The 26,231-nt window shown below is 46.5% G+C and overlaps 1 protein-coding gene across 13 annotated transcripts in view; it reads left to right on the top strand.

Moving 5' to 3' along the window:
- Positions 1 to 2,388: 2,388 nt before the first annotated feature.
- Positions 2,389 to 26,231, top strand: part of LOC129843049 (neuronal cell adhesion molecule-like) — a 69,670-nt gene continuing 45,827 nt past the window's right edge. For all 13 annotated transcript variants that reach the window (XM_055911789.1, XM_055911781.1, XM_055911779.1 and 10 more), the window contains exon 1: positions 2,389 to 2,467. The gene's annotated coding sequence lies outside the window, so the exon portion shown is untranslated. The remainder of the gene's footprint in view (positions 2,468 to 26,231) is intronic.

Genomic DNA, 26,231 nt, shown 5'->3' with positions numbered 1-26,231 from the left:
TTGTCCTGTGAGAATATGAAATGTTGATCGTGTTTTATACTGTACTGTAGACCTTTAATGTTCTACAGCTGATCTACAGACTGGTAGTTATAGTATCTCCTATATTACCACTTAAACCATTTTGCCACAACTTTGGAAGTATGCCTGGGGTCATTGTCCATTTGGAAGACCCATTTGCGATATTGCTTCAATATATCCACATAATTTTCCTCCCTCATGATGCCATCTTTTTTGTGAAGTGCACCAGTCCCTCCTGCAGCAAACCACCCCCACAACATGATGCTGCCACCCCTGTGCTTCACGGTTGGGATGGTGTTCTTCGGCTTGCAAACCTCCCCCTTTTTCCTCCAAACATAACGATGGTCATTATGGCCAAACAGTTCTGTTTTCGTTTCATCAGACCAGAGGACATTTCCCCCAAAAGTACGATCTTTGTCCCCATGTGCAGTTGCAAACCGTAGTCTGGCTTTTTTTATGGAGGTTTTGGAGCAGTGGGTTCTTCCTTGCTGAGTGGCCTTTCAGGTTATCTCAATATAGGACTCGTTTTATTGTAGATATAGATACTTTTGTACCTATTTCCTCCAGCATCTTCACAAGGTCCTTTGCTGTTGTTCTGGAATTGAGTTGTACTTTTTGCACCAAAGTACGTTCATCTCTAGGAGACCGAACGCGTCTCCTTCCTGAGAGGTATGACGGCTGCGTGGTCCCATGGTGTTTATACTTGCGTAATATTGTTTGTACAGATGAACGCGGTACCTTCAGGCGTTTGGAAATTGCTCACACACCTCACCTCCAGCCAAAGAGAACCGTTTTGTGTTAATGGCCCTATATGACGTTGTGCTGATATATAATTATATATTGTGTGTGTGTGTGTGTGTGTGCGTACGTGTCCTCAGGCCTCAGTACAGTCCTAGAGCAGAGGAGATGTGGAAGCTGTGTGGAGGCTCTCTCTGTGTGTGTGTATTTCCCATAAAGCATTCATATGTACCTACGGTACCTTTCTCCTCTCCTCTCTTCCCGCTCTGTGATGATGAAGCGGTTTTAGATTTAACACTAAATAATACATTCTCTTTCACTGATTCCCGCTCACAACGCTTTTATGTTTTATATGCCGGCTTCTCTCTCTCTCCTGCTCTCGCTTCCTCATCTCTCCTCCTCCACCCTCTCTCTGCCTCTCTCTCTCTCTGCCTCTCTCTCTCTCTGCCTCTCCCTCTCTCTGCCTCCCTCTCTCTTTCTCTCTCTCTCTCTCTCTCTCTCTCTCTCTCTCTCTGTCTCTCTCTCTCGGTCTCCATAGTAACTGTGTAGGGCTTGGGGTCAGGCCTGTATAGTTGGAGTGTGTTAGCTTTTCTCTGCTTCTGCCTGAGAGCAGCTGCTGCTGATTGCTTCATGGGGAGGTATGCGTCCCAAATGGCACCCTATTCCCTATGCAGTGCACTACTTTTGACCAGGGCCCATAGAGCTCTGGACCAAAGTAAGGTGCTATTCAGGACACATCTCAGGAGAAGGGTAGATGGCTTGTCTGATGTGATTTAATCAAACAGAGAGTTAAAAAGGGCCAGATTTATAGGTTACTTTGAATAGTTACTGAATGAGCGAACTACAGTTATAATGTCCTTGTTTTATGTTTAGAAAACTATCTGGTTATAAATGCTTGTTATCTGTCATGTTCTTTCTCAGAAATGGGAAAATAATGTCTTGTTTCACTGGTAGTTATGATAAGGTATTCATAGGCATATGTGTGTGTGTTTTTCTAGATATTTTACCATAATAAGACACACACTCTGTCCTGTGTGTTGTCTTCTCTTTATGCCTTTGGAGTATCTCTTTCTTTTTCTGTTTTGATGAAATAACTAATAAGTTCCTTATAAGTTATATTTTTTGTCCTTTTTTCACTCAGGTGAAAGAAATTATTGCACGTACAGATGTAGGATCTTTATTTGATGACTCTGTAGTTGCTGAGAATTTTCCTGCACAACAGGAAATATACATGTGTCGTGTATTTGAGTTTTAAAAGTCTTCTAAAGTTTTACATTTCCTCTTTTAAATATGAAACTTGATTTACTCTCATGAAAAAATGTATCAAACTCTACAATTAATTAGAATCCACATAACAATCCACATTTCCTGTTGCTGCAGGATTATTTTCCTGCTGTAGCAAACCGGCTCAAATTAAGATCCCACGTCTGTAAAAAGTTGATTTCTAGGGCATGCAGAACAAATGCGATGTGAACTAGATACCCCTGTACATTTTACAACCCTTACTACCTCACACTACGGCATTTCTTACATTCCTCTGTGCCATTTCCCTTCTCTTCCTTTATGTCAGGACAGATGCATTACGGTGGGATGGCCAAGCTCGTGTCTAACGTTCATTCATTTGTGTTCCAGGTCTGAAGTCCTCCTCAGCAGTCAGAGTGTGTGGATATATCCAACTGGAGGACAAACCCCTTTGATTGGATCCCCATAGGTAAGAGCAACCTTTAAGTATCTGGCATCGCTGAAGTGATTATATTTGTTGGAGAATCAATATGTTCCTTGACATTTATTTGTTTAATATATTTATTTACACTTTCATATGTTACTCTCAGCACTGTCAAACGACAGTACAGTATGTGCTGGACTTACCTAACTACTGGCAAATACACTGAGTATACCAAACATTAAGAACACCTTCCTAATATTGAGTTGCACCCCTCATCCCCCCGTTTTGCCCTCAGAACAGCCTCAATTCGTTGGGGAACTGACTCTACAAGGTGTCGAAAGCGTTCCACAGGCATGTTGACTCCAATGCTTACCACAGTTGTGTCAAATTCGCTGGATGTCCTTTGGGTGGTGGACCATTCTTGATACACACAGGAAACTGTTGAGCATGAAAAACCCAGCAGCATTGCAGTTCTTGAAACAAACCAGTGTGCCTGGTACCTACTACCATACTCTGTTCAGAGGCACTTAAATATTTTGTCTTGCCCATTCAACCTCTGAATGGCACACATACACAGTCCATGTCTCAATTGTCTCAAGGATTACAAATCCTTCTTTAATTAACCTGTCTCCTCCCCTTCATCTACACTAATTGAAGTGGATCAAGTGACATCAATAAGGGATCATAGCTTTCACCTGGAGTCACCTGGTCATGTCATTTAAATAGCATGTTAATCTTAATGTTTTGTCCACTCAGTGTATGAACATACAGTGTCTGGATTCAGTGCCAGTTGCCTCACTCTCAGAAAGGAAGAGTGCTATGTAAAACCATCAAGATAGAACCCTTACAGTGGAACCAGAGGTTCTATGTAGAACCAAAAAGGGTTCAATATGATCCAAAAAGAGTTCTATCTGGAGGGTTCTCCTACAAAGACAAATAGTTCAATCGCAAACTTTTTCAGAGGGTTCTCCTACAGGACAAATGGTTCTATATGGAACTTTATTTCTGAGAGTGCACTGGCCTCAGTCTCTTAGTAGAGGTTGTTGTGTTTATCGTTGGTTGGTTGCTGGCCGGTTGTTTGGTTGGTTGCTGGCCGGTTGTTTGGTTGGTTGGTTGCTGGTCGGTTGTTTGGTTGGTTGCTGGTCGGTTGTTTGGTTGGTTGCTGGCCGGTTGTTTGGTTGGTTGCTGGTCGGTTGTTTGGTTGGTTGCTGGCCGGTTGTTTGGTTGGTTGCTGGCCGGTTGTTTGGTTGGTTGCTGGCCGGTTGTTTGGTTGGTTGCTGGCCGGTTGTTTGGTTGGTTGCTGGCCGGTTGTTTGGTTGGTTGCTGGCCGGTTGTTTGGTTGGTTGCTGGCCGGTTGTTTGGTTGGTTGCTGGCCGGTTGTTTGGTTGGTTGCTGGCCGGTTGTTTGGTTGGTTGCTGGCCGGTTGTTTGGTTGGTTGCTGGTCGGTTGTTTGGTTGGTTGCTGGTCGGTTGTTTGGTTGGTTGCTGGTCGGTTGTTTGGTTGGTTACTGGCCGGTTGTTTGGTTGGTTGCTGGCCGGTTGTTTGGTTGGTTGCTGGTCGGTTGTTTGGTTGGTTGCTGGCCGGTTGTTTGGTTGGTTGCTGGCCGGTTGTTTGGTTGGTTGCTGGTCGGTTGTTTGGTTGGTTGCTGGCCGGTTGTTTGGTTGGTTGCTGGTCGGTTGTTTGGTTGGTTGCTGGCCGGTTGTTTGGTTGGTTGCTGGCCGGTTGTTTGGTTGGTTGCTGGCCGGTTGTTTGGTTGGTTGCTGGCCGGTTGTTTGGTTGGTTGCTGGCCGGTTGTTTGGTGGTTACTGGCCGGTTGTTTGGTTGTTTGCTGGTCGGTTGTTTGGTTGGTTGCTGGCCGGTTGTTTGGTGGTTGCTGGCCGGTTGTTTGGTTGGTTGCTGGCCGGTTGTTTGGTTGGTTGCTGGCCGGTTGTTTGGTTGGTTGCTGGCCGGTTGTTTGGTTGGTTGCTGGCCGGTTGTTTGGTTGGTTGCTGGCCGGTTGTTTGGTTGGTTGCTGGCCGGTTGTTTGGTTGGTTGCTGGTCGGTTGTTTGGTTGGTTGCTGGTCGGTTGTTTGGTTGGTTGATGGCCGGTTGTTTGGTTGGTTGCTGGCCGGTTGTTTGGTTGGTTGCTGGCCGGTTGTTTGGTTGGTTGCTGGTCGGTTGTTTGGTTGGTTGATGGCCGGTTGTTTGGTTGGTTGGTTGCTGGCCGGTTGTTTGGTGGTTACTGGCCGGTTGTTTGGTTGTTTGCTGGCCGGTTGTTTGGTTGGTTGGTTGCTGGCCGGTTGTTTGGTTGGTTGCTGGCCGGTTGTTTGGTTGGTTGCTGGCCGGTTGTTTGGTTGGTTGCTGGTCGGTTGTTTGGTGGTTACTGGCCGGTTGTTTGGTTGGTTGCTGGCCGGTTGTTTGGTGGTTACTGGCCGGTTGTTTGGTTGGTTGCTGGCCGGTTGTTTGGTGGTTACTGGTCGTTGGTTTTGTGGCCATCATTTGTCTGTGGTCATCTCATCAGTGGCCATGGGCTCAGCCAGAGAAGGAACCCTGCAGGGTGAATCCATACTGTCTGTCTGTCTGTCTGTCTGTCTGTCTGTCTGTCTGTCTGTCTGTCTGTCTGTCTGTCTGTCTGTCTGTCTGTGTCTGCACGCACCACAGGGAACAGAATCAGATACCAATGAACTTACAGTATAACACAGTGTATGCCTTTGATGTGAATCTGGTCTAGTCAGTCAATACACACCAGTTAAGGCCCACTCCTCAGGCTACAGTGGCCATTTCAATGTTATGATGTTACAGCGTACGCACCAATCCCCTTTCTCTTAAAGGGCACAGTGTTTTGGAGGAAAAATTAAGTCCCAAAAATAGCTTTTAATCATGGACCATAGTTCAGTCTGTTGTGGAGTCATGTTGTCGGGGACTAATAGTCTGTGTTTTAAAGTGCCTCAGCAATTGTCACTAAGTACTTTCACTAGTCGTGTTTTATTGACTTATTGATCTTTTTAAAAGCAGAAATGGTGAATTCCCTGAAATAACGTAACACTTTATTACGAGCTGTCAGTGTCTCACTTACATTGACGTCAACAAATACACACTAAGAAATCTGTTTCTTTGTAGCGCCATCTTTTCTCTGCAGGTTTCCAAATCAAGATCAATAGACATTCTCTCTCAACTGCATTGTGTTATATTGATCGTTGGCTATAAATTCCGGTGGCCAATCTGGGTAGATCTCATTGGATTCCATTGATATGCAGTGGCATTCCACTGGAAGGTAATGATGAACAGATAGGCTACACGTGGCCTCAGAGCCTCGGAGCGTGACGCTGTGTTTAACCACGACATGAGTTACTACGGCACCAGTAACCCACATCCACTGTGTGTGTGTGTGTGTGTGTGTGTGTGTGTGTGTGTGTGTGTGTGTGTGTGTGTGTGTGTGTGAGAGAGAGAGAGACCTTCAGAGCAAAGCTGTTAGACCTTTATGGTTAGAGTAATAACATGCTAAATGCTGCTATCACTGGTCGTTCCACATAAAGACCTTGTCCACTATCTCCAGTCCCACCTGACACATCCCCCATTCTCTCTCTCTCTGCTGGGATGGTAAGGATGAATGGACAGGAGAATGGCTGGGAGGACGAGTGTGAATTGGCATCCTCCATCCCTCCATCTGTTCATCAGGCAGGATTAGTAGTCTGAGGGTAGGGTGAGGGGGGAGGTGGGTGATGGGTGATGGGGTGGAGGTGGGTTAGGAGATGGTGAGGGGGAGGTGGGTGGATGTGGAGGTGGGTGAGTAGGTGGAGGGGGGAAGAGGGAATCAGGGTCAATCCCTGGCAGAAATCGAGGATAGAGGAGAATCAGGGGATAGACCCTGAGAGGGTGGCTGGAGAGAAGAGAGGTCCCAATCCCAACACAGTAATCCCCTCCATCCCTCTAATGATAATTATATTATTAAGCACTAATAGTCCATTCATATCTATACTATGAGGTGTACAGTCACTTTACCTCTCTAGTCATTACTGGGCAGTAAGCAGCTTGTCTTGTAATAAATGCTGAATAGATTGTAAGATTGGTATGAAACAGTACGGACACTAGTGTGTTTGTGTGTGTGTGTGTATGTGTGTGTGTGTGGTTGTGTGTGTGCATGTGTACAGTATGTGTGAAGGAAGACCTGCTGTCTTCTCTTATGAGAGGTGAGAGACCACTGCAGTGTACTCCATTGAAAATCTCTGTCTTGTTTCTCCTCATGGAGGCTGTTACATATTTGTTGAACTATTGTACGTTCACATGAAGCGTAACCTAGACTGAGCTTTTAATAGATATATGTAGGCTTTAGCTCAGAGGGATAACATGGTCTAACATAGTTGTGAGGCACACAGAGAAAATAGCCTCCAGCACTCTACTCAACAAATTGGATGCAGTCTATCACAGTGCCATCCGTTTTGTCACCAAAGCCCCATATACTACCCACCACTGCGACCTGTATGCTCTAGTTAGCTGGCCCTCGCTTCATACTCGTCGCCAAACCCACTGGCTCCAGGTCATCTACAAGTCTCTGCTAGGTAAAGCCCTGCCTTAAATAAGAATTAGTTCTTAACTGACTTGCCTAGTTAAATAAAGGTAAAAAAATATATACACTGCTCAAAAAAATAAAGGGAACACTTAAACAACACTATGTAACTCCAAGTCAATCACACTTCTGTGAAATCAAACTGTCCACTTAGGAAGCAACACTGATTGACAATACATTTCACATGCTTTTGTGCAAATGGAATAGACAGAAGGTGGAAATTATAGGCAATTAGCAAGACACCCCCAAAAAAAGAGTGTTTCAGCAGGTGGTGACCACAGACCACTTCTCAGTATTCCTATGCTTCCTGGCTGATGTTTTGGTCACTTTTGAATGCTGGCGGTGCTCTCACTCTAGTGGTAGCATGAGACGAAGTCTACAACCCACACAAGTGGCTCAGGTAGTGCAGTTCATCCAGGATGGCACATCAATGCGAGCTGTGGCAAAAAGGTTTGCTGTGTCTGTCAGCGTAGTGTCCAGAGCATGGAGGCGCTACCAGGAGACAGGCCAGTACATCAGGAGACGTGGAGGAGGCCGTAGGAGGGCAACAACCCAGCAGCAGGATCGCTACCTCCGCCTTTGTGCAAGGAGGTGCACTGCCAGCGCCCTGCAAAATGACCTCTTTTTTGGGGGGTGTCTTGCTAATTGCCTATAATTTCCACCTTTTGTCTATTCCATTTGCACAACAGCATGTGACATTTATTGTCAATCAGTGTTGCTTCCTAAGTGGACAGTTTGATTTCACAGAAGTGTGACTGACTTGGAGTTACATTGTGTTCTTTAAGTGTTCCCTTTATTTTTTTGAGCAGTGTATATATATATATTCTCAGCTCACTGGTCACCATAGCAGCACCCACCCGTAGCACGCGCTCCAGCAGGTATATCTCACTGGTCACCCCCAAAGCCAATTCTTCCTTTGGCCGCCTCTCCCTCCAGTTCTCTGCTGCCAATGACTGGAACGAACTGCAAAAATCTCTGAAGCTGGAGACTCTTACTTCCCTCACTAGTTTTAAGCACCAGCTGTCAGAGCAGCTCACAGATCACTGCACCTGTACATAGCTCATCTCTAAATAGCTCATCCAATCTACCTCATCCCCATACTGTATTTTTGTATTTATTTATCTTGCTCCTTTTCACCCCAGTATCTCAACTTGCACATTCATCTTCTGCACATCCTACTATTCCAGTGTTTAATTGCTATATTGTAATTAATTTGCCACCATGGCCTATTTATTGCCTTACCTCTCTTATCCTACCTCATTTGCACATGCTGTATATAGATTTGTCTACTGTATTATTGATTGTATGTTTGTTTATTCCATGTGTAACTCTGTGTTGTTGTATGTGTCGAACTGCTTTATCTTGGTCAGGTCGCAGTTGTAAATGAGAACTTGTTCTCAACTGGCCTACCTGGCTAAATAAAGGTGAAATATATACATATATTTTTAAACAGATGGCCGGGGTTCGATACCTGGACTGTTACACACATGCCCCATCATAGTCCAGTGTAGCACCATGCTGCAAACACGCACTGATACTGTGACTCATCACCTAGCACTGCAGAGGGTAGGAGCCTTCTCACTACAGAGGGTAAGAAGCCTTCTCACTACAGAGGGTAAGAAGCCTTCTCACTACAGAGGGTAGGAGCCTTCTCACTGCAGAGGGTAAGAAGCCTTCTCACTGCAGAGGGTAGGAGCCTTCTCACTGCAGAGGGTAAGAAGCCTTCTCACTACAGAGGGTAAGAAGCCTTCTCACTACAGAGGGTAAGAAGCCTTCTCACTACAGAGGGTAAGAAGCCTTCTCACTACAGAGGGTAAGAAGCCTTCTCACTGCAGAGGGTAGAAGCCTTCTCACTGCAGAGGGTAGAAGCCTTCTCACTGCAGAGGGTAGAAGCCTTCTCACTGCAGAGGGTAAGAAGCCTTCTCACTGCAGAGGGTAGGAGCCTTCTCACTGCAGAGGGTAAGAAGCCTTCTCACTACAGAGGGTAAGAAGCCTTCTCACTGCAGAGGGTAAGAAGCCTTCTCACTACAGAGGGTAAGAAGCCTTCTCACTGCAGAGGGTAGGAGCGTTCTCACTGCAGAGGGTAAGAAGCCTTCTCACTACAGAGGGTAGAAGCCTTCTCACTGCAGAGCGTAGAAGCCTTCTCACTGCAGAGCGTAGAAGCCTTCTCACTGCAGAGGGTAAGGAGCCTTCTCACTGCAGAGGGTAAGAAGCCTTCTCACTACAGAGGGTAAGAAGCCTTCTCACTACAGAGGGTAAGAAGCCTTCTCACTACAGAGGGTAAGAAGCCTGCTCACTGCAGAGGGTAAGAAGCCTTCTCACTGCAGAGGGTAGAAGCCTTCTCGCTGCAGAGGGTAAGAAGCCTTCTCACTGCAGAGGGTAGGAGCCTTCTCACTGCAGAGGGTAAGAAGCCTTCTCACTACAGAGGGTAAGAAGCCTTCTCACTACAGAGGGTAAGAAGCCTTCTCACTACAGAGGGTAAGAAGCCTTCTCACTACAGAGGGTAAGAAGCCTTCTCACTACAGAGGGTAAGAAGCCTTCTCACTACAGAGGGTAGGAGCCTTCTCACTGCAGAGGGTAAGAAGCCTTCTCACTGCAGAGGGTAGGAGCCTTCTCACTACAGAGGGTAAGAAGCCTTCTCACTACAGAGGGTAGGAGCCTTCTCACTGCAGAGGGTAAGAAGCCTTCTCACTGCAGAGGGTAGGAGCCTTCTCACTGCAGAGGGTAAGAAGCCCAGATAAAGTATTTGAAATCATTTCAAATAGTATTTGAACGCAGGTCTGACTCCTGGACATAACTTCAGCACACTCCACCATCAAGCTATTTTTGATGTGCTATTTGAAAATAGAATGCAATGTATTAGGCCTAACTGGTAACTCTCCTCCACTGAGGTTAGTGGGTGTGTGATGATGTCCCAGTCTATGTAGTGATTAGGAAGGAGCCTATCCTACTTCCTCACTCTCTAACAGGAGGTTTGTTCCTCTCTCTCGGTGCCTGTAGGGCTGGAGGTTGGACTACTGCTACTTATCAGGAGCAGCGGAGGGGAAGTGATATAGCCAGTGCTTCATTTGTGCCGGATCCTGCCGGAACATTATCCAGCACCTCTCAATTTTGGACAGTTTTGTTCCGGAACCCATTTGCCAGGATCCGGTACCTCTCTTGGCATGACGTTTTTTATTTCTTCACAATGTAAAAATGTTCATCAAATCATTCTGAGTTAATTACAGTTACCTCCTCTGTTATTCTCCTGCCCCATAAAAAAACGTTGCCTAATGTGAAAGAGTGTCTGATATTGTAAGAATTGATTTGTGTTGGGCCGGACCGTGTTTATGGTTTGCTCAACATTGTAGCCTGTTTAGACCAATGTTCATCATTGGGTGAATCAGTGAAACTGGAAAGATTTTTTAGGACTATCATTTCCTCCTCATATTGTACAATATGTGTCTCCACACACCTAGACCTACTGTAGGCTATTGATGGATTCAAGACAAGTTCGTTTTTATTGATCTCCGTTTGTCAGTGTCAAAGTATCCCGTCATTTCCATCGTTTGTGAGGTATTAAAAAAGATAATGCTAAGGTCTCCAGTTGTCACGGCTGTTGAAGGATGAGGACCAAGGTGCAGCGTAGTGAGCGTACATATTCCTTTATTATTGTAAATGCTGACAAAAACAATAAACACTACAAAATAAACCGTGAAGTTAAAGGCTGTGCCATAAAAAGTCAACTTACCACAAAGACAGGTGGGAAAAAGGGCTACCTAAGTAAGGTTCTCAATCCGAGACAACGATAGACAGCTGTCCCTGATTGAGAACCCTACCCGGCCAAAACATAGAAATACTAATAATAGAACATAGAATACCCACCCCAAATCACACCCTGACCAAACCAAATAGAGTCATAAAAAGGATCTCTAAGGTCAGGGCGTGACACCAGTCATCTAAAATGATGTAGAATTGCATGAAAAGTGTTTATAAAAAGGCTATATTTTTTCCTGGACCCTAGGCTGCACATTCTGGGAAAATGGGATTTTCTCCCATGTATGCAACTTCTACAAGAACCCTGTATTCTACTGCTTTATGCCAGTATGCAAAGGTGATGATATACATTCAATGCGCTATTAATAAGGGTGATTTTAAGCACTGGATATAGCTAACAACCCCTCCAGCCTCCAGCCTCCAACCTCTAGCCTCCAGCCTCCAACCTCTAGTCTCTAGCCTCCAGTCTCTAGCCTCCAGCCTCCAACCTCCAGTCTCCAACCTCCAGTCTCCAACCCCCAGTCTCTAGCCTCCAGTCTCTAGCCTCCATCCTCCAGCCTCCAACCTCTAGCCTCCAACCTCCAGTCTCTAGCCTCTACCTGAATATAAGTGTGAGGGAGGAAGTGAAGAATAGATCCCTCTGGCTTGTTAGGTTTCCCACATGCATACTGATTGGATGGAGAGGAACCAATGTCCTGACTGGGTGGGGAGGAACCAATGTCCTGACTGGGTGGGGAGGAACCTCTACCCCTCCACCCCTCCTTCCCTCCACCCTCCCCATCCCTCTACCCCTCCACACCTACCTCCATCCACCCTCCCTATCCCTCTACCCCTCCACACCTACCTCCATCCACCCTCCCCATCCCTCTACCCCTCCACACCTACCTCCATCCACCCTCCCCATCCCTCTACCCCTCCACACCTACCTCCATCCACCCTCCCCATCACTCTACCCCTCCACCCCTCCTTCCCTCGACCCTCCCCATCCCTCTACCCCTCCACACCTATATTTACCCATCCATCCATCCATCCATCCACCCTCCCCATCCCTCTACCCCTCCACACCTATATTTATCCATCCATCCATCCATCCATCCATCCATCCATCCACCCTCCCCATCCCTCTACCCCTCCACACCTCCTTCCCTCCACTCTCCCCTCCACACCTACCTCCATCCACCCTCCCCATCCCTCTCCCCTCCACACCTACCTCCATCCACCCTCCCCATCCCTCTCCCCTCCACACCTACCCCCATCCACCCTCCCCATCCCTCTCCCCTCCACACCTACCTCCATCCACCCTCCCCATCCCTCTCCCCTCCACACCTACCTCCATCCACCCTCCCCATCCCTCTCCCCTCCACACCTACCTCCATCCACCCTCCCCATCCCTCTCCCCTCCACACCTACCTCCATCCACCCTCCCCATCCCTCTACCCCTCCACACCTACCTCCATCCACCCTCCCCATCACTCTACCCCTCCACCCCTCCTTCCCTCGACCCTCCCCATCCCTCTAACCCTCCACACCTATATTTACCCATCCATCCATCCATCCACACCTACCTCCATCCACCCTCCCCATCCCTCTACCCCTCCACCCCTCCTTCCCTCCACCCTCCCCATCCCTCTACCCCTCCACACCTCCTTCCCTCCACCCCTCCACCCCTCTACCCCTCCACCCCTCCATCTCTCCACCCTCCCCACCTCTCCACCCCTCACCCCTCCATCCCTCCACCCTCCCCATCCCTCTACCCCTCCACCCCTCCTTCCCTCCACCCTCCCCATCCCTCTACCCCTCCTTCCCTCCAACCTCCTCATCCCTCTACCCCTCCACCCTCCCCATCTCTCTACCCCTCCACCCTCCCCATCCCACTTCCCCTCCAACCTCCCCATCCCACTACCCTCTCCACCCCTCCATCCCTCCACCCTTGCAGTTTCAGTGGAACCAGCACGTCAACAACATGGTTTCACAATAGGTCTGTGGGGAGGCCCGTGTGGCCGTGTGCTGACCATCAGCATTATCCCAAAGCCCCACAGAACAGAGACAGAGCCCCGTAGAGAAAGACCAGAGGATTGTGTGGATGCTTCTAGAATGACTGACCCCATCCAGCCATCAATAGGCAGGCTGTGTGTGAGTGAAAGGGCTGAGGTCATTTATTTGAACTGGGGCACAAAGCCACGCTATGATCACAATCCGGTCAGAGGCCCAGTTCAACAAGGAGACTGTGAGCTTTTGCACTGGGAGGCTTGGTTTCCTAACAAGAGGTGTTGGTGTAGTCTGTGTGTGTGTGTGTGTGTTGGTGTCATTTGTTGCCATGGTTTTTCTGTGTGGATACAAATTGAAACAACATACAGTACCATGAGAGATCCGATCAGTAAAACCAGCATATCTTTACTCACCTTGTACGTCCAGAGGAAAATTTATAAAACGTTTGACAATACAGCCTTACATCTGCAGGAGTTAGTAAATCAATGTAAGGTGTTTGCTTACCGGCATATTTTCATACTTGAACAGTTTCCATGAATGAAACTGTCTCTTTTTACTCTGATGTGAAGGAAAGTGTAACTTTCTACATCTATTGTCTGCAGAACAAATGAGTGTCTGTAAATAATACTTTACTTTATACACCAGTGATCGCTGTGTGAATAGCGGCATATTTCCCTGTGGATTACTTAAGAAATGTTACCCCTTCTCTTTTCTTTATACAGCAACTGGCAAAGCGTTAGGCCTGAAGAAGTGACACATTATGCCGTGCTGTAGCCTCAAGTAGCTAATGCAGCTCTCCTCACATTCAGACTAGCATGCATGGCCTTCTTTGACTCAGTCAAGTGGTGCTGCTTCAGTGTCTAAACCAACTCCAGCTGTCTCACTGAGAGCAGAGTGTTTGAGAGCTGTATTTAGACTGAATTCCCTCAGAGTTGTCATAAAGATGACTATGTTAGTGTCTCTTTGTGTTGCCTCTCCTTGGCTACTGTTCAATAGAGGAGGTTCACTTGGTAACAGAGTAAGAACTCATAGACCAGAGAGCGTTGCCATGGACACGGCGTAGTGATTTTGAAAGTGGCACTCCGGCTCACTCCCAAGGTCTTGACCCTGAGGTCTCAGTTACCCACCGTGTCACTGGGCAGAAAATTGACAACATTTCCCATCAAAGACAGTTCTTAGTGTTCAAACTCTCCCAATATGATATACTATGGGTCAAATTGAATGAGAACTGAAGTCAGAGTCTCACTGTTGGTAGACATGCTTGGCATCGTGTCATGTGTGTGTATGCATACGTGCATGTGTGCAGACGTGTGTGTGTGTGTGCATGCGTGTGCGTGCGTGCGGCTAACCCATGTGCGTGCGGCTGACACTCACGCATGAGAACAATCAATAGACCTTCCACCTTGTGACACCAGTGTGGCTCTCCTCTCCTCTGTGTGTGTCAGACCAGTCTCCGTGGTCAGACCAGTCTCCGTGGTCAGACCAGTCTCCGTGGTCAGACCAGTCTCTGTGGACTCTGCTGCAGTGGGCAGGGCATTAGCATGTGAATGGAGGCCTGAACAAACAGAGTGGGAGACCAAGGGGAGTGTGAGAAGGGGCCTCCATACATCCATATGGACACATCATGGAGTCTTTAAAGCTCCCATACAGACCAACACACAAGCAGTGTTCTTAACGTAGTGACAGCCACTGTCTCAATCCGGCTGCTTAGTGCTCGCCATACAGAATGGGCTGGAAGACAATGAACGTTCGCATAAACACATACACACACGTGTCATAGTCATATTAACAAAAAATAAGTAATTGTGTTTGTTTATCATCAGTGAATAGTTTTATTTTAGCACTCAGGACCTAGTGAGTTGGCCAGAGTGGAGACAGAACTAAAAGGCTTTTTTAATATGGTGTCCAAGTGGCCCACTATTCATTCACTATTTATTCACACAGGAATTGCTTGCAGGGCCAAATAAAAGGCAGCAAGATGTCCTTTTTGTCTACACACATGAATGAAACGTTTTTGTGTGTACAGTACAGTACTCGTTTCCTTTGAGTCCTCCATGCTGCTCTGTAATAGCAGGGCTCAGTTCATATTGTAATCGCATCAATCATCTCCACCCTGTGCCTCTCCTACAGAACAACACACGGACCGGTCTACAGTATGGGGAATTAATGGCTCAACTAAACGGAGGAATGTATATGTCTTAAGGTGTCAGAAACCTTGGAAACCTCACTAAAGTTGGGGCTCCTGAGTGGCGCAGCAGTCTAAGGCACTGCATCTCAGTGCTAGAGGCGTCACTACAGACCCTGGTTCGATTTCAGGCTGTATCACAACCACCTGTGATTGGGAGTCCCATAGGGCTGCGCACAATTGGCCCAGCGTCGTCCGGGTTAGAGTTTGGCCAGGGTAGGCCGTCATTGTAAATAAGAATTTATTAGATATAGTAGATAGTGATGTATCTTCAGTTAGTTTCCATTAGGAGTAGATAGTGATGTATCTTCAGTTAGGAGTAGATACTGATGTATCTTCAGTTAGTTTCCATTAGGAGTAGATAGTGATGTATCTTCAGTTAGGAGTAGATACTGATGTATCTTCAGTTAATTTCCATTAGGAGTAGATAGTGATGTATCTTCAGTTAGGAGTAGATAGTGATGTATCTTCAGTTAGGAGTAGATAGTGATGTATTTTCAGTTAGGAGTAGATAGTGATGTATCTTCAGTTAGTTTCCATTAGGAGTAGATAGTGATGTATCTTCAGTTAGGAGTAGATAGTGATGTATCTTCAGTTAGGAGTAGATAGTGATGTATCTTCAGTTAGTTGTCATTAGGAGTAGATAGTGATGTATCTTCAGTTAGTTGTCATTAGGAGTAGATAGTGATGTATCTTCAGTTAGGAGTAGATAGTGATGTATCTTCAGTTAGTTGTCATTAGGAGTAGATAGTGATGTATCTTCAGTTAGTTTCCATTAGGAGTAGATAGTGATGTATCTTCAGTTAGTTGTCATTAGGAGTAGATAGTGATGTATCTTCAGTTAATTTCCATTAGGAGTAGATAGTGATGTATCTTCAGTTAGGAGTAGATAGTGATGTATCTTCAGTTAGTTGTCATTAGGAGTAGATAGTGATGTATCTTCAGTTAGTTTCCATTAGGAGTAGATAGTGATGTATCTTCAGTTAGTTGTCATTAGGGGTAGATAGTGATGTATCTTCAGTTAGTTTCCATTAGGAGTAGATAGTGATGTATCTTCAGTTAGTTTCCATTAGGAGTAGATAGTGATGTATCTTCAGTTAGTTTCCATTAGGAGTAGATAGTGATGTATCTTCAGTTAGTTGTCATTAGGAGTAGATAGGGATGTATCTTCAGTTAGTTGTCATTAGGAGTAGATAGTGATGTATCTTCAGTTAGTTGTCATTAGGAGTAGATAGTGATGTATCTTCAGTTAGGAGTAGATAGTGATGTATCTTCAGTTAGTTGTCGTTAGGAGTAGCCTACATCTGTTAGCCAGTACCCCAGACATAACCCTAGGCCCAGACAGTATGGTGGCCTACATCTGAGATAGAGAGCGAGAGGAGCCGGCAGGCATCTGACCTTTGAGTCAGTCAGAGGGAGAAAGGCAAAGACCAGAGCTGTGTTCCAATACCCATACTAACATTCTGTATACTACGTACGACAGCATATACTATTAGTTAATTTTAGTATACTGTAAATGAACGGTATCCTTTTAGTTGAGTGTACTAGCACTTCGCCTGTCTACCGGAAGTTGATGCTGTTGCTATGCAACTTCTTGCTAGCTTGTTAGCATAACAAATGACTAGCTATACATCTTACGACTTCATTATCAATGTCCATTGAGAACGAACAACAACTATACCACTTAACTAAGCTAAGAATGACATGAATAATCAAGTCAATAAACCTTTGGCAGTTAGTTAGATAGCATATAGTTAATTTACTGGCAAGTCTGATGTATTAGTAGCCAACTAACGTTAGGTAGCTAGTTAAACATACCGGTACATTCAAGCAAATGTTGTAATGATATGCTATTCGGTTCGTAAGGCTAGCGAAGCAAAACAAATTGTCAGCCAACATAATATGTAACGTAACTTATTTGAAAAGTCATGACTTTTTATTACATGGCTCAACATGTTCTTAACATTTGTCATAATTAGTTAAAGCAATGAATTTGTATCCACTCTTGTCGGACTTCAGCTGCATATTTTCCGCCATTTTCTTCAAATCTGAAAATGTTGTGAAGCCAAGCCCATTTTCTGAAGAATTGCATTATGGGCCCTAAAAGCACCAGAAATAGTGTCCACTGCTTGTATACTTCGAATTTGGGCGAATGTAGTACGACATCCAGGAACGTTTGGCATACTAACTATATCCATACTATGACCAATAAGCATACTACATACTCACAGACATCACAAATAGTACAGCTAGTGCGGTTAGTATGAGTATTGGAACACAGATCAGGCCAGGGAGAGAGAGAGCAGTCAGAGAGAGAGATGAGAGATGAGTCAGAGAGAGATGACCTGCCTAGCAGCCATCAACCCTCACCTCAATCGACCCCTGAACTGCTTTTACTCACTGAAAATGTTTGAAGGACACAATTTGTACTTTCAAAGTACACTAATATTAGGTTAATAAAGGCATCACTTAGGTCATTTATCTGATGTGAATAATCTTGTTAACTTTCCCTGAATGATTAAACATTGTGCTGGAGACATGAATTACAGTTAAGAGATGAAACACTGTCTGAACAACAGACGATCATTTCAAACATCACAGCGGTTTAGGCTTTTATATTTCCCTCTGTGGCATTAATTCTAGATTCTGAAATATGGAAATCCTGACATTCAAGTCAAGTCCTTGTGTCATTGGGGAGACTGGGTTCTGTTGTGTTGCCCTATGATGTGTTACTGACTGGGGGCTGTTAATTCTCAACCTCCCTGGAGATGTGACATGGGTCAGAGAGAGAGAGAGAGAAAGAGAGAGGGAGAGAGGCAGACCAAGGTGAACAGACGACAGCCGGACCCCCTTCCCCTCCTCTATACAACCCTCCCCCTTCCCTCCCTTCTCCAGGCCGGCATCCCCAAAGCGCACGCTTGGGGGTTGACACCAAATTACACAAACATTACACAAACCCAAATAGACAGTTGAGCATGTGGGACTGTGAGGCTAAGTATAAGGTCAGGGGTTGTAGTGGTAATGATAGTCTCCAGGTATATAGACTACAGTATAAGGTCAGGGGTTGTAGTGGTAATGATAGTCTCCAGGTATAAAGACTACAGTATAAGGTCTGTAGTGGTTATGATAGCCTCCAGGTATATAGACTACAGTATAAGGTCAGGGGTTGTAGTGGTAATGATAGTCTCCAGGTATATAGACTACAGTATAAGGTCTGTAGTAGTAATGATAGCCTCCAGGTATATAGACTACAGTATAAGGTCTGTAGTGGTTATGATAGCCTCCAGGTATATAGACTACAGTATAAGGTCTGTAGTGGTAATGATAGTCTCCAGGTATATAGACTACAGTATAAGGTCTGTAGTGGTAATGATAGTCTCCAGGTATATAGACTACAGTATAAGGTCTGTAGTGGTAATGATAGTCTCCAGGTATATAGACTACAGTATAAGGTCAGGGGTTGTAGTGGTAATGATAGTCTCCAGGTATATAGACTACAGTATAAGGTCTGTAGTGGTTATGATAGTCTCCAGGTATATAGACTACAGTATAAGGTCTGTAGTGGTTATGATAGCCTCCAGGTATATAGACTACAGTATAAGGTCTGTAGTGGTAATGATAGTCTCCAGGTATATAGACTACAGTATAAGGTCTGTAGTGGTAATGATAGTCTCCAGGTATATAGACTACAGTATAAGGTCAGGGGTTGTAGTGGTAATGATAGTCTCCAGGTATATAGACTACAGTATAAGGTCTGTAGTGGTAATGATAGCCTCCAGGTATATAGACTACAGTATAAGGTCAGGGGTTGTAGTAGTAATGATAGCCTCCAGGTATATAGACTACAGTATAAGGTCTGTAGTGGTTATGATAGCCTCCAGGTATATAGACTACAGGATAAGGTCTGTAGTGGTAATGATAGCCTCCAGGTATATAGACTACAGGATAAGGTCTGTAGTGGTAATGATAGCCTCCAGGTATATAGACTACAGTCTCCAGGTATATAGACTACAGTATAAGGTCTGTAGTAGTAATGATAGCCTCCAGGTATATAGACTACAGTATAAGGTCTGTAGTGGTAATGATAGCCTCCAGGTATATAGACTACAGTATAAGGTCTGTAGTGGTAATGATAGTCTCCAGGTATAAAGACTACAGTATAAGGTCTGTAGTGGTAATGATAGCCTCCAGGTATATAGACTACAGTATAAGGTCTGTAGTGGTAATGATAGTCTCCAGGTATATAGACTACAGTATAAGGACTGTAGTGGTAATGATAGCCTCCAGGTATATAGACTACAGTATAAGGTCAGGGGTTGTAGTAGTAATGATAGCCTCCAGGTATATGAGAGGGCAGCAGAGCAGCTGAGGTTGGTTACTAGGGGTTAGGGATGTGAGAGGGCAGCAGAGCAGCTAGGTTGGTTACTAGGGGTTAGGGATGTGAGAGGGCAGCAGAGCAGCTAGGTTGGTTACTAGGGGTTAGGGATGTGAGAGGGCAGCAGAGCAGCTAGGTTGGTTACTAGGGGTTAGGGATGTGAGAGGGCAGCAGAGCAGCTAGGTTGGTTACTAGGGGTTAGGGATGTGAGAGGGCAGCAGAGCAGCTAGGTTGGTTACTAGGGGTTAGGGATGTGAGAGGGCAGCAGAGCAGCTAGGTTGGTTACTAGGGGTTAGGGATGTGAGAGGGCAGCAGAGCAGCTAGGTTGGTTACTAGGGGTTAGGGATGTGAGAGGGCAGCAGAGCAGCTGAGGTTGGTTACTAGGGGTTAGGGATGTGAGAGGGCAGCAGAGCAGCTAGGTTGGTTACTAGGGGTTAGGGATGTGAGAGGGCAGCAGAGCAGCTAGGTTGGTTACTAGGGGTTAGGGATGTGAGAGGGCAGCAGAGCAGCTAGGTTGGTTACTAGGGGTTAGGGATGTGAGAGGGCAGCAGAGCAGCTAGGTTGGTTACTAGGGGTTAGGGATATGAGAGGGCAGCAGAGCAGCTAGGTTGGTTACTAGGGGTTAGGGATGTGAGAGGGCAGCAGAGCAGCTAGGTTGGTTACTAGGGGTTAGGGATGAGAGAGGGCAGCAGAGCAGCTAGGTTGGTTACTAGGGGTTAGGGATGTGAGAGGGCAGCAGAGCAGCTAGGTTGGTTACTAGGGGTTAGGGATGTGAGAGGGCAGCAGAGCAGCTAGGTTGGTTACTAGGGGTTAGGGATGTGAGAGGGCAGCAGAGCAGCTAGGTTGGTTACTAGGGGTTAGGGATGTGAGAGGGCAGCAGAGCAGCTAGGTTGGTTACTAGGGGTTAGGGATGTGAGAGGGCAGCAGAGCAGCTAGGTTGGTTACTAGGGGTTAGGGATGTGAGAGGGCAGCAGAGCAGCTAGGTTGGTTACTAGGGGTTAGGGATGTGAGAGGGCAGCAGAGCAGCTAGGTTGGTTACTAGGGGTTAGGGATGTGAGAGGGCAGCAGAGCAGCTAGGTTGGTTACTAGGGGTTAGGGATGTGAGAGGGCAGCAGAGCAGCTAGGTTGGTTACTAGGGGTTAGGGATGTGAGAGGGCAGCAGAGCAGCTAGGTTGGTTACTAGGGGTTAGGGATGTGAGAGGGCAGCAGAGCAGCTAGGTTGGTTACTAGGGGTTAGGGATGTGAGAGGGCAGCAGAGCAGCTAGGTTGGTTACTAGGGGTTAGGGATGTGAGAGGGCAGCAGAGCAGCTAGGTTGGTTACTAGGGGTTAGGGATGTGAGAGGGCAGCAGAGCAGCTAGGTTGGTTACTAGGGGTTAGGGATGTGAGAGGGCAGCAGAGCAGCTAGGTTGGTTACTAGGGGTTAGGGATGTGAGAGGGCAGCAGAGCAGCTAGGTTGGTTACTAGGGGTTAGGGATGTGAGAGGGCAGCAGAGCAGCTAGGTTGGTTACTAGGGGTTAGGGATGTGAGAGGGCAGCAGAGCAGCTAGGTTGGTTACTAGGGGTTAGGGATGTGAGAGGGCAGCAGAGCAGCTAGGTTGGTTACTAGGGGTTAGGGATGTGAGAGGGCAGCAGAGCAGCTAGGTTGGTTACTAGGGGTTAGGGATGTGAGAGGGCAGCAGAGCAGCTAGGTTGGTTACTAGGGGTTAGGGATGTGAGAGGGCAGCAGAGCAGCTAGGTTGGTTACTAGGGGTTAGGGATGTGAGAGGGCAGCAGAGCAGCTAGGTTGGTTACTAGGGGTTAGGGATGTGAGAGGGCAGCAGAGCAGCTAGGTTGGTTACTAGGGGTTAGGGATGTGAGAGGGCAGCAGAGCAGCTAGGTTGGTTACTAGGGGTTAGGGATGTGAGAGGGCAGCAGAGCAGCTAGGTTGGTTACTAGGGGTTAGGGATGTGAGAGGGCAGCAGAGCAGCTAGGTTGGTTACTAGGGGTTAGGGATGAGCTCAGGCATTCTAACAGACTCACTGGGATGAACGGAGGCACGGAGGAGGGAGAAAGAGGGGATGGAGGGAGTGAGGGGGGAGAAAGAAGGGTGGTTGGGGGAGGGGGGGAGAAAGAAGGGTGGAGGGGTGGAGGGGGGAGAAATAAGGGTGGAGGGGCTGAGGGGGCGAAAGAGGGGTGGAGGGGCTGAGGGGGCGAAAGAGGGGTGGAGGGGCTGAGGGGGCGAAAGAGGGGTGGAGGGGGGAGAAAGAAGGGTGGAGGGGCGGAGGGGGAGAAAGAGGGAGTGAGGGGGGAGAAAGAAGGGGAGGAAGAGGGATGGAGGGAGTGAGGGGGAGAAAGAAGGGTGGAGGGGCGGAGGGGGAGAAAGAGGGAGTGAGGGGGGAGAAAGAAGGGGAGGAAGAGGGATGGAGGGAGTGAGGGGGAGAAAGAAGGGTGGAGGGGCGGTGGGGGAGAAAGAGGGAGTGAGGGGGGAGAAAGAAGGGTGGAAGGGCAGAGGGGGAGAAAGAGGGAGTGAGGGGGAGAAAGAAGGGTGGAAGGGCAGAGGGGGAGAAAGAGGGAGTGAGGGGGGAGAAAGAAGGGGAGGAAGAGGGATGGAGGGAGTGAGGGGGAGAAAGAAGGGTGGAAGGGCAGAGGGGGAGAAAGAGGGAGTGAGGGGGGAGAAAGAAGGGGAGGAAGAGGGATGGAGGGAGTGAGGGGGAGAAAGAAGGGTGGAAGGGCAGAGGGGGAGAAAGAGGGAGTGAGGGGGGAGAAAGAAGGGGAGGAAGAGGGATGGAGGGAGTGAGGGGGAGAAAGAAGGGTGGAGGGGCGGAGGGGGCGAAATAGGGATGGAACGGAGAGAAACAGAGGCCTGAGATGTTGTGGTTACTGAAAAGTGATGTTAAAGTATATGGTAAATAGTTTCTTTCTTTCTCTCTCTCTCTCTCTGTCTTTGTCCTGTCTCTCTCTCTCTCTTTCTGTCTCTCTCTGTCTCTCTCTCTCTCTCTTTCTCTTTCTGTCTCTCTCCCTCTCTCTCGCTGTCCCTCTCGCTCTCTCTCTCTCTCTGGCTCTCTTTCTCTCTGTCTCTCTTTCTCTCTCTATCCCTTCTCTTAACATCTCTCCATCTCTAAGTTAATGACTTGTGAGGGTAGAGATCAGTGTAATTGGCCAAGGGAGGTGGGATTAGGGAACCGTGTTCCACTTCTTCAACAGCTGTCCGTGAGTTTTCCATCTCCGGGCGTTTGATTGGCAGGCTCTTCCATCTCCAGGCATTTGATTGGCAGGCTCTTCCATCTCCAGGCATTTGATTGGCAGGCTCTTCCATCTCCAGGCATTTGATTGGCAGGCTCTTCCATCTCCAGGCATTTGATTGGCAGGCTCTTCCATCTCCAGGCATTTGATTGGCAGGCTCTTCCATCTCCAGGCATTTGATTGGCAGGCTCTTCCATCTCCGGGCGTTTGATTGGCAGGCTCTTCCATCTCCGGGCGTTTGATTGGCAGGCTCTTCCATCTCCAGGCATTTGATTGGCAGGCTCTTCCATCTCCAGGCATTTGATTGGCAGGCTCTTCCATCTCCAGGCATTTGATTGGCAGGCTCTTCCATCTCCAGGCATTTGATTGGCAGGCTCTTCCATCTCCAGGCATTTGATTGGCAGGCTCTTCCATCTCCAGGCATTTGATTGGCAGGCTCTTCCATCTCCAGGCGTTTGATTGGCAGGCTCTTCCATCTCCGGGCGTTTGATTGGCAGGCTCTTCCATCTCCGGGCGTTTGATTGGCAGGCTCTTCCATCTCCGGGCGTTTGATTGGCAGTGAGTTCGTTGTTGTTTTTCTTTCTGCCTTGAACATTTCAAGTTCTCCCCTCCTGAGGGGGCAATGCATACCGTATCTATGGCAACCATCAGTTGCCATGGCACTGTGGGTGTGCTGGGTGTCATTTGTTCCAGAAGTTGACATCTGACTAGTATGAATGTCATGTTTTGTCATTTAAAAGGGTTTATTGGTATGGTATGAATATATTTGCTCCAAATCACAATGGTGGCAGACCTATGAACATCCCAGTATGCTGTTATTTATCACACCAGATATGTCATTCCTATGTGCATCTCTATGTGAGATATGACATCCTGTATAAAATATATTACTATTCCCACTGTCACAGCTACTGTTGTCTGTTTTACAAATACTGGGAGTGTGTGTGCAGAGATGGGTTTCACTGTGTCTGCGTGCGTGCGTGCGGCTATGTCCATGAGTAGTATTTAAATGGAGTACAGGCTTAACTGATTGACAGCAGAGACAGAATACAATATGTAATTTTAATGAATAGTTTGGGGTAGGCCTCGTCTCCGAGAAATGCTCCTCAGAGCCAGGTGCTGATGACAGGTTGCCCTATGCTGGGCAGCTGGCATGGACACCCCCCCCCCCCCCCCCCCCCCTGCTGGGAGAACGGGGCTTCAGGTTATTATGCTGGAGGTGGAGGGGGGGTGGAAGGTCGTTGGAAGACTGTTGCTGCAAAACATCAAGTGAGAAACACGGGGTGAGTCAACGTAAATGCTCCCCTACATTTATGCCCATTGGTTGCCCGAAAGGGAAGTGATTATTTCACGAGTGATCCCTTAGGTTAACCAGGAAGCGTGGTGGAATTGCATTAGTGTGCCATGTTCATTGGCTGAAATTAATAGCTGAATGACATTCCACACACTTGCTAATGGTAAAGAGGAGGAGAGATGTGACGCTATCCTGATGAGGTAACATTATTAACACTCCCATACCAATACCTGCTATCCTGATGAGGTATCATTATTAATACTCCCATACCAATACCTGCTATCCTGATGAGGTATCATTATTAACACTCCCATACCAATACCTGCTATCCTGATGAGGTAACATTATTAACACTCCCATACCAATACCTGCTATCCTGATGAGGTATCATTATTAACACTCCCATACCAATACCTGCTATCCTGATGAGGTATCATTATTAACACTCCCATACCAATACCTGCTATCCTGATGAGGTAACATTATTAACACTCCCATACCAATACCTGCTATCCTGATGAGGTATCATTATTAACACTCCCATACCAATACCTGCTATCCTGATGAGGTAACATTATTAACACTCCCATACCAAAACCTGCTATCCTGATGAGGTATCATTATTAACACTCCCATACCAATACCTGCTATCCTGATGAGGTATCATTATTAACACTCCCATACCAATACCTGCTATCCTGATGAGGTAACATTATTAACACTCCCATACCAATACCTGCTATCCTGATGAGGTATCATTATTAACACTCCCATACCAATACCTGCTATCCTGATGAGGTATCATTATTAACACTCCCATACCAATACCTGCTATCCTGATGAGGTAACATTATTAACACTCCCATACCAATACCTGCTATCCTGATGAGGTATCATTATTAACACTCCCATACCAATACCTGCTATCCTGATGAGGTATCATTATTAACACTCCCATACCAATACCTGCTATCCTGATGAGGTAACATTATTAATACTCCCATACCAATACCTGCTATCCTGATGAGGTATCATTATTAATACTCCCATACCAATACCTGCTATCCTGATGAGGTAACATTATTAATACTCCCATACCAATACCTGCTATCCTGATGAGGTATCATTATTAACACTCCCATACCAATACCTGCTATCCTGATGAGGTATCATTATTAACACTCCCATACCAATACCTGCTATCCTGATGAGGTAACATTATTAACACTCCCATACCAATACCTGCTATCCTGATGAGGTATCATTATTAACACTCCCATACCAATACCTGCTATCCTGATGAGGTATCATTATTAACACTCCCATACCAATACCTGCTATCCTGATGAGGTATCATTATTAACACTCCCATACCAATACCTGCTATCCTGATGAGGTATCATTATTAACACTCCCATACCAATACCTGCTATCCTGATGAGGTATCATTATTAATACTCCCATACCAATACCTGCTATCCTGATGAGGTAACATTATTAACACTCCCATACCAATACCTGCTATCCTGATGAGGTAACATTATTAACACTCCCATACCAATACCTGCTATCCTGATGAGGTAACATTATTAACACTCCCATACCAATACCTGCTATCCTGATGAGGTATCATTAAAACCACTACTTAATAAATACCTGCTATGATTGTGAGGTATCATTAAAACCACTACTATATGAATACCTGCTTTTAAGGTGAGCGAGATAGGAAGTGATGTGAATTATAGAGCTTACCAGATGAATGAAGTGCGACCTGTATGCTCTCGTTGGTTGGCCCTCGCTTCATACTCGTCGCCAAACCCACTGGTTACCGGTTATCTACAAGTCTCTGCTCGGTAAAGCTCCGCCTTATCTCAGCTCACTGGTCACCATAGCAGCAGCCACTCGTAGCACGCGCTCCAGCAGGTATATCTCACTGGTCACCCCCAAAGCCAATTCCTCCTTTGGTCGTCTTTCCTTCCAGTTCTCTGCTGCCAATGACTGGAACGAACTGCAAAAATCTCTGAAGCTAGAGACTCATATCTCCTTCACTAGCTTTAAGCACCAGCTGTCAGAGCAGCTCACAGATCACTGCACCTGTACATAGCCCATCTGTAAACAGCCCATCTATCTACCTACCTCATCCCCATACTGTATTTATTTATTTTTCTTGCTCCTTTGCACCCCAGTATCTCTACTTGCACATTCATCTTCTGCACATCTACCATTCCAGTGTTTAATTGCTATATTGTAATTACTTCGCCACCATGGCCTATTTATTGCCTTAACTCCCTTATCTTACCTCATTTGCACATGCTGTATATAGACTTTTTGTTTTCTTTGTTCTACTGTATGTTTGTTTATTCCATGTGTAATTCTGTTGTTGTTGTCTGTTCAAACTGCTTTGCTTTATCTTGGCCAAGTCGCAGTTGTAAATGAGAACTT

This window comes from Salvelinus fontinalis, unplaced genomic scaffold (assembly GCF_029448725.1).
Source record: "Salvelinus fontinalis isolate EN_2023a unplaced genomic scaffold, ASM2944872v1 scaffold_0095, whole genome shotgun sequence".
Lineage (NCBI taxonomy): Eukaryota > Metazoa > Chordata > Actinopteri > Salmoniformes > Salmonidae > Salvelinus > Salvelinus fontinalis.
Note: the sequence above shows the minus strand (reverse complement) of the source record. Positions and strands in the feature narration are given on the sequence as shown.